We start from the raw sequence: 9,464 nt of genomic DNA on the forward strand, positions 1-9,464 counted from the left end.
AAAAAAACAGGAGGCACAGGCCGTTACGATCACTAGAGAAAGATTCTGCCCACTGTATGGAATGAAGGACAAGAAATACATCACCTTCTCAAAATTTAATAAGGACTTTTTCTTCTTCCTCCCACAAAATGCCTTTTGTGGGACATGCAGTCACGAGTCACACTAATTGGCTTTGTCTCGAGGGCAAAGATTTCCTTTCTGGATTCAATCAGCAAGTATACTTCTGCATCTGCCTATTTAATTTGGACAAACGACCCTCCTCTTGTCTCCACTTATCAAAGCTATAAGTTCTACTACACAGCCTTGAGGTTTTTAACAGCTTTTAGAGACTCTTTCTTCATGAGGAGAAGTAATGTCACAGGGTATTTAAATTAATTGGAGATAATAGCCCAGCAGGAGCTGAGGCTGGACTCCTCACAGGTCTTTAGCCTGGTTAATGACCAGCCACTATCCTTCTTCATGCCTGCAGGAAGGATGTTGTGGTGTCTGGAAACTGGCACATCAGGGCCCTGACCTCATAGTGGTGAGAGCATCTTTGGCAAATCAGTCTCATTTTCTTGGCTTCCTATTGTATATTGCATTCGATACTTCTGAATCATGTTACTAGCTGGCCAGTTCTTCTCCCTGACACTTCCTTTTTCTTTTTTTAAAAAACGATCTTTGATTTTTTTCATTTTTCTCAGGAAAAGGTCTTCCCTTAGCAGCTGTTACTATTGCAAGATCTACTGAGTAACAATCTTTTAGTTAAAGAACCGATCAGGACTAGCTAACTGATGCTATTGCTGTAGGCCTGCATACAGAATGTTTGCCACACCCTCACTCTTTTGAATGAGTACAGCTAGATGTGCATAGGATTTGCTTCAGCAATTGCATGTGAATCCAAATTTGATTTGGAGAAAGCTGACTTCAGCCCTTTTTCTCTTGTTCTGTCATTACTGTCAATCCTGACTGGTAATTTGTGTGGGGCATCATTTCAGGCATCTCTTCAATAAGTGTGATCATTTTCTGTTAATGTGTTTGTTCCATATGACATAAAGCCAAAGTCTGCCATTAGACAAAGACCACCAAGCTGAGTGGGTCAAAACCCTGTACAGAAACACAGCATGTCTGAAGGGTTGCAGATGATAACAAGCGCATCCAAATCCTGATGCAGATAACGAACAGGACGCTTGGAAACAGGAGCATTTTGTCCCTCTTTGGTTTGAGAAATGTGGCCAAAGGCAAAAAGGCATTTGAACCACAAGCTGCAACTCATCCCTGCACCAAGAGATCTCTCCAGCTTCCTGGCTTTGGGACAGCTAATGTCACCCAGAGCCAGAAAGGGAGAAAGCAAAACTCAACATTGCCTCTCCTTTTGTTGTCTCTGTGAATCTCACAAAGCCCCTTTCCTTTCAAGGGATACACTGGGATCTCTTACCCATTGCCCTGGGGACACTGCTGGACTTCATTGCAGAAGGCTCTTAGCAGACTCGTTGACTGCATCACCCAGCTTAGCAAGTAGTACTTTCATACTGTTCTTTTATTACTTTAAGGCTGTTCTGTCTCTCCAGGGAACAGTGCTTCTTTGATATGAAATTGATAGCAGTGACAGCTATGATTATCATCCTCTCTTCTTTTGATAATTTATATTACTTCAGTGTTTATTCACCTGTCATGGCTTACTGATAGAGAATTTACCTCCATGTTGAGCCTGCCTTCAGTCCTTCTCCACGATCGTCTCAATCTGTCTCGAGCCAAGTTTCAAATGTAGAATGTTAGTTGAAATGGGATTTTTGAATACTCCTTTAAAATCACTGTTTTTGTATTATTACACAGAATAAATAAGAAGGAAAAAAACCCACACCCAAGCCTAGAGCTAATGCAATTCCTCCAGTAGGTGGAATCTGAAAGCTAAGCATTGAGAATAACTAACACAGATGTTGAAGTCAGGTTTACTTTGCCTCGCATAGCCCTACAATGCAAAGGGTTCAAACCAGATATTCTTCTGGAGTTAAGTGCATATTGCAGCTGGAGGAAGCACTCCATGCCTGCAGAGCATAGCCCAGTATGGCGAGTGGGGTGGGGCTGCTGCAGGCAAGACTGCTCCGTGATCCTGCTCCTCTATTTTTGTCTTCACAAAAATGCACCACAAATTAAATTAAAAAATGCTGAGAAGGGCAAAGAGAAAAATGCCTAGGCAACAAGGACTGAGGAGAGACGTGAGAATAAGAAGAAGCCAGACCTGTGAAATCTGAGTCGTGCATCTTGGAGTGATTTTGAGGGGTTAGGGGAGACACTTGTTGGGAGATTGTAAACAGTTCACAACAGTAGCCATGGGGGAGGGAATTAATCACACCCACGTAATACAATAAAACAACAGAAAGAGACGGTGCTTCAGAAAGAAAATTATGAGCAACCTTTGCTCTAAGAGTGGCTGAAACCTGGAGGCTGGGGCAGAAGTTCAAAATACCGATACTACCACACTCCTGCTTGTGTCCCTCCTTCCCTGCTGCCCTGCACTTGCAGAGGGCTGCTGCAGGACGAGTCCTGTTGCTGCAGGATGGCAAATTGCATGGCAGCTTTTTAAAGAAATGGATAGGAAAGACAAACAAAGCAAGAAAACACCCTCTGAGGGAACATCCATTTTGCAGCTGCTACCAGACGTAGACTCCCTGACAGCAAGACAGCGTGAAGGAGTCTGTCTGTCCCACCTGGCTGAAATGGGGGCACGGTGCTGCAGGCAGCTCTGCTTGCATCGGTGGCTCCAGCACTGCCTCGGAACTGTCAGTGTGGGGACAGCCTCGCTGTAATTGCATCCTGCAATGCAGAGAAGGCTGCTTCCCTTGCAGTAAAGCTGCGTGCAGCTGAGGCAGGCAGCATAAGGAGATTATCTGCCTACAGAGTTAACAGATCTCTCACACAGACTCAGCAAGTGAGTTTATCTGTCCACATTTACACCACTCAAACAGCACAGTGGTGCTCCACAGGACATGTCCTGGCACTGTGCCTGGAGAAGCCCAGCCCGAGCATCAGTCTTTGGCACTGCCACACAGGGAATCACCTTGGTCTGAGATGTTTCGCTGAGTGGCAGCCTGAGAAATTCTTCTGTTCTCTCTGTGAAATGAACATGCCACAGCATCTGGGATGCAAATAAACCCTACCTTCATGTAATTAACACTTCGTGCAAGACTCCAGAGTATTTGCAGGCTGTGAAACAAATACCCAAAGCTGATTTCCTACAGTTTGGAGACACGACTTTTTCCAGAACATCAGCCTGAGCCATGTTGCAAGGGAGATGTGGATATTGCATCAAATCTGTCTTATTATGAGGCATTTGTGTCCTCCCAAGTGCATCCACTTTTTTTTACTGCAGAAAAATTGTAACATTCTGTATGGAAACTGTTGAGTCACAGCCTGAACCACTGATTGAGCACCTGAGGCAAAGGCTGAGCAGCTCTAGGAGCACAGGTGAAGGCAATTCACCTGTGTGACTGAGAGGGGTGGAGCCTGTCCTCACCTTTCCTAGATCCCATTTAAGGCTGACTACCACCTAGGAAGGGTCTCTTTCTGGAGATCTCTCCTTTTGGTGTTTTCTACTGAGAGCCTTGGATGTGGGTGAGTATTTCATTTTTTATTTACTCTTTCCACCATAATGGAAATTTGGTAACAAAATGGTATTTGTTTCTAACTGTGAACCTGTTAAATACCATCCTGACCACACTACTCTTCTAATCGTGTGTTTGTTAATTGTACACACTCTAATAATGTTTTGGTATCCTCTCTGAAGCACTGTGTCTGCACACGAGGTGAGGTATGCTCATTGCCCCCAGCATGGTTTAATTAGTATTTATTGCATGTACACCTAAGGCACTGTTGAATTACTCTGAGAAAAATGGATGATGCTGTGAGGTGGTTGTGACTGGAATTAGTCACTGATGCTTTTATTTACTTTTAAACAAACATTTCCATGGTTTAGCATGAATACTAATGCTTTGGGTTTGATTTCACTTGTAGGAGAGAAAAGTCACTCTGTTCTTTAGTGAGCACCAAAATAACAAATTGCTTCAAGTGAATCACTTCTTTCTACACCTTTAACATATGAAAAATGTCCACAGCGTTCTGTATGTCAGGTATCCCCCTGTGTTTTTTACCTACTGAGCCAGGGAAATCTGCCTTTAAAGATGCAGGAGCTTTTTCATGCCAGCTGAGGGGTCTGTCTGCTCACAGCAGAGCAGAGGCACACCTGAGCCCTATGTGCCCCTAAATGGAGGCAGAGGGCCACTCTCAGTAGCTACAAACACTTGTGAAATTGCAAAGCAGAGGTTTGTATCATCTAATGAGTCCCAAGTGATCTTAATTGGCAGTATTGAGATGTTGCTGTCTCAAAGATGCATCTGACTACATGCAGGTAAGGTAAAGACGTTTCTTATGTATTTCCTTGCTCTTCCTTCATCATTTTTAAATGACAAATGGTGAACCTGTGCTCACGCTGTATCTAACGAGACTGATCTTTGACTCATCTGGCATCACCTGGAGGCTCCTTCTTACCCCTAACTGTAGGTGAGAGAGGTAATGAAGTGTTTACCTAACCACTCCTTAAAGCTGCACTGATTTCCACTAGGCAGTCCTATTCATACTCCTGATGTTATGTATGTGTTTTTTTTCTCCTTTAGGGTCTGGCCTGAAGCCACATGACAATAAGCAATGGAAAATGTTCCAAGAATAGATAGCTTACTATCTCCCCTTGGTCGAACAATGCCACATGGGGAACAGAGAAGTTGAAAGTAGCTGCAAATTATGTAAAATGCTTGAACAAGAATTACAACATGTGCCAGATAATGATATATTTTTTGTTTGCAGGCTTATTCAACTCTGCAACATTAAAATGAGCCTTTGGTGGTGCTTTATCCTGTAGGATGGGGCTTTCTCAGCATGTTAACTCCTCCACAGGGGCTGCCACCATTCTTGCTTGATCAAACCCTGCAGTCTTGAGCAGAGCCAAAGAGGCTGGGGGCTATTTTCTTTAAACTAAAGAACACGTGGTATGATCTCTAATGATTATTATGTCATGTGTTTGAGGTCTGACAGCACAGATTTCTTTTATATCTCAGTATGAGTTTTAATCCCTGAGGGGTTTTAGAGTTGGCTCTATTGATACAATATGTAGGAATGTTCTTGGAACAGGTGCCACTACAACTGATAAATCTTCAGAAAGGTAAGGGACAATGTTGATGTTGCCTTCTGCTTGTGTGCTGGTAACAGGGCACTATATTCCTGTGCTGGGATTCAGGAAGGCAGGAAGCATCTCCGTTATTCTGTGTACCTCTGTTCTTCAATTATTTTTGACTTTCTGAGCTTTATTTTCTAAGGATGAGTTTTCAATATAAATATGGCTAAAAGAGTCTTCTGTCACAGTGAGACTAACTGTACCAGTTAACCCAATGAAAAACATTGCCTTCCCTCACAGTCCCTTCCTTGTTCTACTTATGACCCTCCTTCTTGTGGCTGATGGGGAGAAACGAGTACACAAATGGTGCCAGAACAGAGCAACCATTTTGCATTTCACATATATCACACAGCTTTATTTTTCTCTCACTTTTCAGCTGTTATCACAGCATTTATGAAAGGAAGGAAATGTGTGGATGATTTGTGGAGGAACAGAATGTGCCCTGAATAGATATGTTGGTTTCCAGTGATTGGGTGCTGCAATCACTGGAAGTTGTGCAGGGCAGTCAGGCCTAAGTATTACCACTGGGGTAGGGGTGAGGAGCGCTTTATACACTGCCAGGGCTCCCTGAGCTTTGATTTTTGAAAAGGCAATGGCTGGGATCTATGGTTTATTCAGACTGGAGCAATGTGACACAATAGGGTAGGCTGGTGTAGAGAAGGAAAAACATCACTGCTGAGTATCTGAAGCACCTGGTTTGCAATGCCATTCAGCTGCCACATCTCAGCTCCACGAGCATATCCTTCCACATGTGCCAGCTTTCCTGGCCCCACAGCTGAGCCTGCTCGTGGACTTCATGGGGATGCTGATGACAGTGTGAAGGAGTGGCTGCATGACATAACGTGTGGATGTTGGACAGCCTCTTGCTTTCCAAAACATTTGTTGGGTTTTGAGAAAGACAAACTCATCCTGCTGGGAAGAAATGAGCAAATGATTTGCAGTCAATGAGGATTTATTTGTTTATTCTCTTTTCCCTTGACTGTATATTTTCATGTATTCTTTCATTTTGTTTGTTTTAAACATCAAATAACATTCACAGCCTTCTGTTTTCAGTCCCTGTTGGGCCACTAACAACTCTCTGTAAGTCAGGCTGTTTCTGAGCCTGTTTGACAAAGCCACACTGCACCAGCTTACTTCTCCATGCTCCTGACATAAACACTTGAGTGCACAAATCCAAAGCTGCTTGTTCACAAATAGCTAGGCATACTGCTTTGGCAGCCCCATTTGTGGCCCTCCATGCCACAATAACTATCCTGTGCCAGCTAGCATCCAGGGGAAACAAATCCCAGAGTGACAGCCTGGTCAAGGCAAGTTAATTGAAATGAATATTCAAGAGGTAGTTTTTGTCAGCCAAAGGTGAAAGGCTAATTGATGACAATTAGTTTCCAAAAGCAATGATTCACATTGGTTTTGCTGCTGCCTTTTTCCCCCTGCACAACATTACATACACCACTTGCTTCCTTATGCCTGAGAACAGCCACGCTGGTCAAAATAAAAGCTTATGTAATACCATAATCCTCCCGGTAACATACAGCTGGAGTCCAGAGTGTGCTTAGCAGATGGGGGGGCACAAGACTGAGCTTTCTGCAGTATATGCAGTTACATTGTGGAGATCTCTGATGCTAGAAGTTGAACCCAATTCACTGTGTCTTTTGCCATCAACAGATCTTTTCTCAATTAATATGCTTGTATTTTTAAAATCATTACTACTTTTGATTAGAATGGTGTCCTGTGGCAATGAATATTGCAGTTCAGTTACAGAGTAGGTTAGTGCATTTTTCTTGTCACTTGTGACTATGGAGTTGCAGTCCTATTTGCTGTCTTGTCCAGTTCCCTGCCAAGGGCAGACCAGCTTGGATCAAGGTGCTCAGGGCTGACAACCTTTGAGCAGCCCCTGGGAAGAGGATTGTTTCAATGATTTACCACAGGTAATGGAGCCACAGCTCTCTGCAGAAACCATGGCAATTCCTCTTCTCTGTACAATTCATGTCTAATGGCATGGGCAACAAACACTGGTTCGTATTTTCTTATATAACTTCTGGACTTCTAGCTTTGGAAATGGCACCATAGATCCCCTTTGCAGTTCTGGCATCAAGACCAACTTAAGAAGCAGGCTATATCCCAAAATGCTTAGTTCAACAGCAGCATGTTTATATACGTTATGTAAATATGTAATGTATAAATATGTGTGAAGGCTGGTTGTGCTGGTTTGTTACTGCTATTGTCATTTATTTGTTCTAAGAGTTCTCCTGCATCTGAATCACAGAATCAGAAGGTTGGAAAGAACCTACAAGGTCACTTAGTCCAACCATCCTCCTATCACTATTACTACCCGCTAAGCTACTAAACCTATCTCGTAGCACCTCATCCAATGAGTATGAGCAGGTTCTGCTTAGCCCCTGTATAAAATAACTGCTGTAGAAGCCTCCCTGAGCTCCTCTACCATAAACACTGATGCAAATCATTTATTTGGTGTTCTTCAACTTTTTCTCCCATTAAGTGCCCCTTTGGCACCTCAGTCATTTGCAGGAGCTGGTGGCTTCCCAGCAGGCTGGCAAGCTCAATCAGATCACGGCCAGGAGCACGTTGGAGACAGAACTTCTTCTCACTATGTATCTTATTGGATTCTAGCATGAGGGACCTCACCCTGGGCTGAGGCTCCTGATGTTATCGTTACGACCAATTGCTGTTATCTCCATCTAGATTTTGGAGTTGCTTCTTGACAGACAGACAAAACCAACAATAAAACTCTTCGTGTCTGATGCCTTGCAGGTGCTGTATTCATGCACAGCTGCTTTTGAGGGCTGTGTCCATCTAAGAAATATTTCTTAGTGGTGACTGTAGCAGGGAAATGGCTGTGGGCTGCCTCACACAGGTATCATTTTCTTCTCTGTGAAAACAAATGGAAGCAATGCATCTGCAAGCACAAAGAGCTTTTTGTATAACTCTCTGAATGAGCACATGCATTAGAGGAATGTGATGACAATAAACTTGCTATTATCTGCCCACACAGTCCCTGCCCTGCCCTGCATGCCCTGGAGCTCACAGCCAAGCCCCTTTGGCAGCGATGATACTGAGCTGCAGATGTGATTCTAGATGCAGCAATGGGACCATGTGGGATGAGGGACTCTTGGTGCCAGCTGGGTTGGAAAGAGAGGCTCTTGCCACAAATGCTGCAGAAAGATTTTGGGGTCACTGTGTCAGCTGTACCTGTCAACACACCTCTGTGAAAGTGATACCAGTACATTCACAGCTTCAGAGGCAGCCTCATAAAGTGCTGTGCTCAGCTCAACAAGTTATAGGTGTTACTGCACGGACTTCTAATGAGGTGTCTTATGGAAATCAGATACTGAGTTGGACCCACTATCAGAGCAGTCCATCGAGGACAGAAAGTGCTGCCCTCCAACTTCAAATAAACAGCATCTGCACAACTGCTCATATTCACAGATGAGTCCATTTTAAACTCATTCCAAGAAAGCCGAATTTGATAGTTTAAGACCTAATTTAACATTGTTCCTGATCATCTAGCAATGGATGTTAAAAGAAGACTGAAAATGCATGATAATATTGGCAAGCGAATGCTGAAATCTCATAGACTTTGCAAGACTAGAGAGGGATCAGAGTAATAATTCTTCAGAAGGATGGCAGGAGAATTTACAGTCTATTTTCGTGTCTTGATAAGAAAGTAAATAGATAATTTACAAAATGAAGTGTACAGAAAAGAAGATCCAGACTGCTGTCACACCATAATCAAGGTTTAACCTTTAATATCACAATGTAAAAGTTTACCTTGGCAGTAAAGTCATCATCATTAGGTTACACAGTGCAAAGCAACTTGTACATCTTCAACATAAGACATGAGAAAAGAATGTGTAGAGTCACTGCCAGGTTTCTGAGCAGTAAATGCCATGCGGTGCTGCCAGAAGGGCTCCACCAACATCACATGTGTTGTAGGCATACACACTGAGGGCTGGATAACTGAGAAAGAATCAGAAAATTGGGATAATTGCTAGCTTTCATGAGGCACTATATTTCACAAAGGATAAAGGGAAAAAAAGAAAAAAACTACTTATGTAAAACTAGTAATTTTTTTCTGGACTTTGGGCAAGCATGCAAGTATGCACCATATCCCATAGATCTATTATTAATGCATTCCAAATTTGTTTATAAGGACTCTACTGAGCTTATGTATACATAAGAGATAAGTTAGATACCAGGAATAGAGATGGTATGTCTAACTGTGCAAAAATAATTAGTC

General features: G+C 43.0%; 1 long non-coding RNA gene across 1 annotated transcript; it reads left to right on the forward strand.

Moving 5' to 3' along the window:
- Window positions 1–3,553: 3,553 nt before the first annotated feature.
- On the forward strand, window positions 3,554–9,241 carry LOC128086282 (uncharacterized). Its single transcript, XR_008209320.1, has 3 exons — window positions 3,554–3,594; window positions 7,979–8,081; window positions 8,220–9,241. It is a non-coding gene; the product is annotated as an uncharacterized LOC128086282 (long non-coding RNA).
- Window positions 9,242–9,464: the final 223 nt, after the last annotated feature.

Source organism: Tympanuchus pallidicinctus, unplaced genomic scaffold (genome assembly GCF_026119805.1).
Source record: "Tympanuchus pallidicinctus isolate F22 unplaced genomic scaffold, pur_lepc_1.0 scaffold3, whole genome shotgun sequence".
NCBI classification, from domain to species: domain Eukaryota; kingdom Metazoa; phylum Chordata; class Aves; order Galliformes; family Phasianidae; genus Tympanuchus; species Tympanuchus pallidicinctus.